This window comes from Amblyomma mixtum, chromosome 2, assembly GCF_055824585.1.
Source record: "Amblyomma mixtum isolate Tamu chromosome 2, ASM5582458v1, whole genome shotgun sequence".
In the NCBI taxonomy this organism is placed as follows: domain Eukaryota; kingdom Metazoa; phylum Arthropoda; class Arachnida; order Ixodida; family Ixodidae; genus Amblyomma; species Amblyomma mixtum.
Window position 1 is genome coordinate 303,764,076 of NC_143013.1, and position 6,394 is coordinate 303,770,469.

Below are 6,394 nucleotides of genomic sequence, written 5' to 3' on the forward strand. Positions count from 1 at the left end.
ACACGTTTGGCATGTTGCACGCGTAATATTATTTCTGAGCAGTTTTTGTTGTAATTCACTAAGCATGCAGTGTTTAGTAAAGCTCGCGCTAACGAAACTCATTTTTTTTGCCATTTTTTATTTTGGAGACTCACAACAGCTAGCGGCATTATGCAGACGCGTGTGAGGCAAGGTCAGTGATCGCCTCAATGTTCCGACTTGTGACGCCTGGCTCAATTTTCGAAGTTGCTTTACATGTAAAAAATTTCTAAAAACAAAAATAATCAAAATGTTTGCTTGCACATGAATGAGCGTTTGCATATGAGCGATGGCTCTGCAAATAAATTGGGGATGCGCGTGCGCTGTAATCGGCATTAAAATAAATATACCAACCGCTTATCTCCGTTGTAGCGATTGACCAAACTAGAGCATTTTTTCTCTTTGCCGTATATAGCAAGAAGCTGGTTGGCGCATTTCGTGAGTGTTTTCGTTTTTCTCCTCAGCCTCGCGTGTCGCCTTAAGGCCACTTTATTTTAAGTTAAAATAAAAATTATTTCCATTATTTTTCAGCGAAACACGTAACAAATTCCTTATTATTTGGCCAACAAACCTGCATGCATCTAACTGCTCAGCCACCCAACGAAATTAAGCATCTTGCGAAGATGGCTGCGCCAAAAAAAATGGTATTTACCTCGAATTCCACGTCTTAAATGACCTCGTCATTTACTTGCGATACACATTTCGCCGTTACGGTACCGACTTTTTCGTCAACAATCTGCTTCACGTAGTGGGCCTGATCCACTAGCAGTTCATTTTTCAAGTTTGCGCAGCGAAAAAAAAATTCACTGTCCACTATCTGAGAGCGTACTGCCGCGACAGAAACAAATGCGAACAGCGCAGTGCCTAGGCGCTCCGCTGTTGGAATTTATTTTCGTCACGCTTATACTTGGCTCGCAACACAAATACGCTGGAGACATCCGTGAGACAATAATGTACCACTCTAGCGTCTTTTTGTTACTACCGAGATAAAAACGCATTGAAGATAAATTCCGACTGCGCAGCGCGTGGGCGCCGTGCAGTCCGCATTTTTTTCTAGCGCCCCTGTACATTTTGCTAATCCTCTGAAGCTCGTCAGCGTTCAAGCACGAGGGAAAAAGCTCGCGACTGCACAAAGAGATTTGCAGGCTGGCCAACACGTGCAAAGTACGTGCAGAACTGGCTTTTTTTCAGGAGAAAGCGCGCTGCTCGCGCAGCTACTCAATGGGAGGGAGACCGCTTTGCCCGGACAATAGTGCGGAGTCGGCCGGAGAGGGCGCTTTTCAGTGGCGTCCGCAGCGCCCCCCTGCGAAGCTGCGGTCCACTCCTGGCGGAGTGCACTTTCCGCGAGTGACACTCCACTTGCGTCGTTTAGATACGGCAAAGTGTACTTACAGCAAAGTACACTTTCGCTTGACAGGGGTATTAGCCTGAGCGCGCGCGCCTCTCCGCCGCTTCGTCGGCTCTGCGCTTCTTGGACAACTAGCGCCGGCTAGGAAGAGATACCCGAACGGGGAGCGGGCGATAAAGAGAACTTCCTTGTACGAAGTTCCTTGTAAGAGAACTTGTAGGATCCTGTTGCGAAGATATACTTAACGTCTTCTCGTACATCTGTGCCGGCAGCCTACCGCGCAAGTTGGAGACCTTTCTGGGGCCCCGTCAGTTTTAAGGTATAAGCGATCGCGCTGCAGACCTCACCACTCTGCGGTCTCCGTTGGCACGAGTGGAACCTCTGACGCACTAGCCTGCCAAGAGTTTTCGGCTGGTCGTCAAAACAAGATTCCAAAAGTTCCTGGGCTACACACCACAGAGTAACGCCAAAAACTTCTCTATAGATTCGCATTCGTGGCGACGGTCTTATTCTGGTGCCCTGTGAATGCACGCTAGACTTTTGTGCAGAGTTACAAAGACTTTTATATTCGAAAGCATTGCTGGCTGTGTGCACTTTTTATATACTTGATAATTGTGTATAGTTTTGTTCTAACCTGATTTGATATTTCGTTCTATTGTATTCTTTTAGTAGCGTAGCTGGACGTGCATGTTCAGATTTATTGCTACTCCGCCTTAAAGTATTTATATGGCTATGAACTTGTAAAATTTTATGCAGACGATATTGCATGTTGCCTCTAAAATTGCTAATTAAAACTTTATAAAACACTTTTGGTAATTGTCTGCAATATTTTGCTTGATGCCACGTTTGCAGTGGCTGCCAAACCTTATATAGTCAGAGGGTATATGAAAATGCGCTTATGCGGCGCGCTTTCTTTGAAAATTCGGTGCAGAAGAGAAAAAAAAACGTATATCTGCTACATTCACGATCTCTCGGAACGAAAGGAGGGGGGACAGCAGTGGACATGCACGTAGCCAAGGCGGCTATGCTGGTGCTCATACTCCACCCCCCTCCCCGAAATTATACAGATACGTGCTTTAAACTCGGTAGCTTCTCGGGAACACAATTTTTGCACTTTTTGTATGAAAACACCCACCCCAAAGAAAGGGCTTCCTGGCTACAACCCTCGGGTGGGGGAGGTGACGGAACCTGCGGGATCCTAGTACTATTAGTTGACCTAGCTAAGTCGCTGCTCCCATTTTCCTCCACTCCTGACACAAGAAACAATCAGCAAGTGACCCTCATACGAGGCCCTTCACCTAATAGTGTCGACTCAACTAATGATGTCGTGGTCTGTGGCCTTGTACCTGCTGGCATTCACGTGCTAGCGGCCGGGGCAAGAACAAGGCGGTTGACTCCGATATCATGAGAACAGTTCGATACTGTTGGAGAAAGTGCCTCCACTCAGGGGCGGATTTATGGGGGGGGGTCACGTTCCCTTTACCCCGAGCGAGAAATTTAAAATGAGAAAACCACACTGAACTCTATTTTTTGACGAAAAAAAAGTCGAAGAGATACATGGTTCAAATCGGGCTGTCCCCCAACCGCCCCCAACTCCCCTGAGAGTGAGTGATAAATCCGCCCCTGTCCCTATTTAGGGGCATTTGCCGCTTGGTCTAGGAAGAGCTGCGTAGAGAAAACGTTTATTGGCAAAAATAGACAATTGATTTATTGGAAAACATTTTATTCGCCGGAAAGAGCTTGGTGAGAGGTCGCGTTAAGTGGTCGAGAGTACGCAGCCATCGATGACTTTGTCAGCCCACTCCACCGCCAAAACTTGCGTTCTGGGGTTAGAGCTAGCCAGCATGGTCTCCCACTGCTCGAGAGAAGGAGTGGTAACTAGATCACCCAGAGGTGGCTCTATTTTGTAGTCCTACAGAATGTGATCATAGGTGGCTCGTTGGCCACAGTGTTTACAGTTTGGGTTGTAAGAGACTGCCAGCTAACGAAAACGTTTGAATTTCCCTCCTTTCGTCTTATACTGGTTAGTGCGACGAGCGTCGTAGAGTTAATATAAAGGCGCTACGCATGGTATGGCGGCAGAGGGCGGGCTTGTCGGGAGTGTGCTGCCGCAACAGACGACGTGGTTTTCTTGCTTCGGAAGACAGCAACCTGGTCTTATGTGTGTGTAATTAACCTGCTTATGCGCGTATTTTTTGTTGACCAAGGTGCAGTGCTTGTTGTCCTGCGTGACTGCTTTCCCATTCAAGTCATCGCGTCCGTCCATCCCGGTAGTTCTGTGGTGATTTCTTCGGTATTGTGCGCGCGTCTTTGCGCGCGTGTATCCGTTCTGTGTGTTCTCACCGTGTAGTCAAATCATGGACTGGGCTCCCGATTATTATTTTCCCGTTCCCGTCACTAAAGGAGCTACATGTGACTGCACAAATAAGATGTCAAAGCCAAAGCGACCGTGCAAAAAGAGTTGCTTTTTGCCAAAGCGGTATACCGCTCGAACAAGGACCGTGCTTCCATATGTTTACTGCACCACCTGATGCTACGCGGCCTGCAGAATGGGAACTAATTAAGCTTCAAAAAAGAAGACAGAAGGCTGACGCCAGCTGCTGTGGATCGGGAGGAACATTTTGAGAGCAGTTTTATCGAGCATATGTACGTTCAGTACCAGCGAGCTTCCCCGCGATAAACCGCGTCTGAAACACGACACCACGCCTACGAAATTCAGATAATTCTAAAACACAATGTGCTTAAAACATCAGCAAAGAGGAAAACTAGAAATCTGTGCGAGCAAGCCCTAGTAGCACAAAATGTCGCCAGAACGTTATGACAATGTCGCCAATGTTTTATAATGTTGTGCAACATACTCCAACGTTACAGCAACATGCCCATAAGTTGGTCAGGATGACACTCTCTGCTAACATTGCAGCCAAATGCTCAGAAATTCGTTAGGATAACATACCATCTGCCATCTTCGGAACAACATCGAGAAGCAACGTTGAGGCAATACAGCCTGATGAACGTTATTATAATGCTTGAATCATAACAATAAAGCAACATTACAAATATATTTCAAGCACAGAGTTCCAGAAGTTTTCCGACTGTTGCTATACTAAACATTTTTTTCAACTAGCAGTACTTTGCAACTGAACCTCTTCTGTTGCGCCTGCTATAAATTGCATGCACAGCTCGATTAATATGTCGCAAAGCTTTGTTTATTACCTATTCGCCACTGTCACCCTTGGGACACCCTTCAGGAACGGCTATATAAGCTCGACTCTATGTTATCCGCTCGGAGGTGAGTGTATGAGTTACATATGTTGTACTGTATTATGGAGCTCAAGTGCCGGTCGCTCTCGTTGGTCCTCGAAAAGCGTTATGATATGTTGTGAAGCTTACCAATTGGCAGGCCTGCATGCTTGTGCAGGGTTGCTAAAATTTTCAAGAATGTTACATATGATGTTATGAAACATTGTGGCAACGTTGCAGCAATATTGTATATATGTGGACACAACATCCTGGGAAATGTAGCAGCAATGTTTTTCACATATGTTGTCTTGATATTGCCAAAGGAGGACACTAGCCACGTTAATGCAGCCTAAATAGGTAACATTGCTGCAATGTTCCAGCAGCAATCTGTGCTAATAGGGAGAGCCTCCAGCAAAGCGTCACTACAGGCGTGCTATGTCGGAAGTCTCCGAGTTGTGCTCAGCCATTGAGAGTACCGAATCGGTGCGCCTTAAGGATCTGGTGGAGGCAATGGAGCCCTAGTAATTGAAAAGTGCACCATACGCTGTGGTTTGAAAGAAGCAAGCGCTGGTGAATTGGTGAATCGCAAAATGATTGCGAACGTTTGCCGACCACCAGCGAGAGTGCGCCCCTATTCTGTCTATATTTATTCCAGTGAAATATGGATGGAAGTGCCATCTGTGCCAGTAGATTAATGAGCTTACGCCTGTTGTAAAGCGGAAGAAAACAACTTTGCTTGATAGGCAATCAGCGTGGTAGCCGCGATGTATTCGAGGGAAAGAGAGAAGTCAAAACATCATCACAATTAACATTGCATGAGGCCGAATTCTTGATCAAGGATCATAAATTCCCTGTAAGGATAATAAATTCCCATAAATTCCCTAGATCATAAATTCCCTGTTCCCTTCGTAGCATGCATGTTCGAAACTCGAAGATGTGCTGAACTTCAAGGAGCTTTCACGCAAGCGACAAGCACTAAATATGAAGCTTCTAGTCGGAGATTCAAAAGAAACACTGAAATATGCAGTCTTATGAGAGCAGCGGTCTCTTACGGCTTAACGAAAGCAAATATGCAGCGCTCCTTTCGCTGATGTCGCGAGAGCGAAGCGGCGCGGCCCGCACCCTCCCAACTTGCAGCGCTCTATGTGGCGGCCGTCGGCATTCATCGCTCACGGTGTCACCAAGAAGGCCGGTCGCCTCGCTAGCTTACTCCATTTTTCATTTAGCGCACATGATGACGGCAAAACCTGCGACGGAATGAAATAACATGGAAGTCGAAAAAAAGCAATCGGACACAAATTTCATCGCCCTTTTAAGTAGTTGTTTTCACGCAATAACACTGTTTAAAACTACCGAAATAGAAATGGTGTCTAAATTTGTTATTGAACTTGTTTACGTTTATTAAATGCAGTTTGTTTTGTCCTAATAGAGTTGTCTGGGCAATTCTTACTCAAATTTTAACCATAATTTCTTTAGGAAGTGCAAAGGCCTCTCTGGTTTTATTTTAGTCATCGTTTGGCTTAAATTTTGGAAATATTTGCAACTTCACCGGAAGATGGCGCCGGCGTCTCGAGTTCTAGGAAGTCCTCTCGTGAAGCTAAATATTTTGGACTGAAATTTATGGACGCATGAATGATGCACAAAGTTGCAATTATTCATAGTGAACAAAGATCTTCCTCACCCTACATGCCCTTTAAAAGACTGCAAAAACTGTTTCCCATTTGTATTGAGGACGATAGGCGATGAGTCATAAGTTACAAATGATAGAGAAATGCGTCCCCAAGGTAT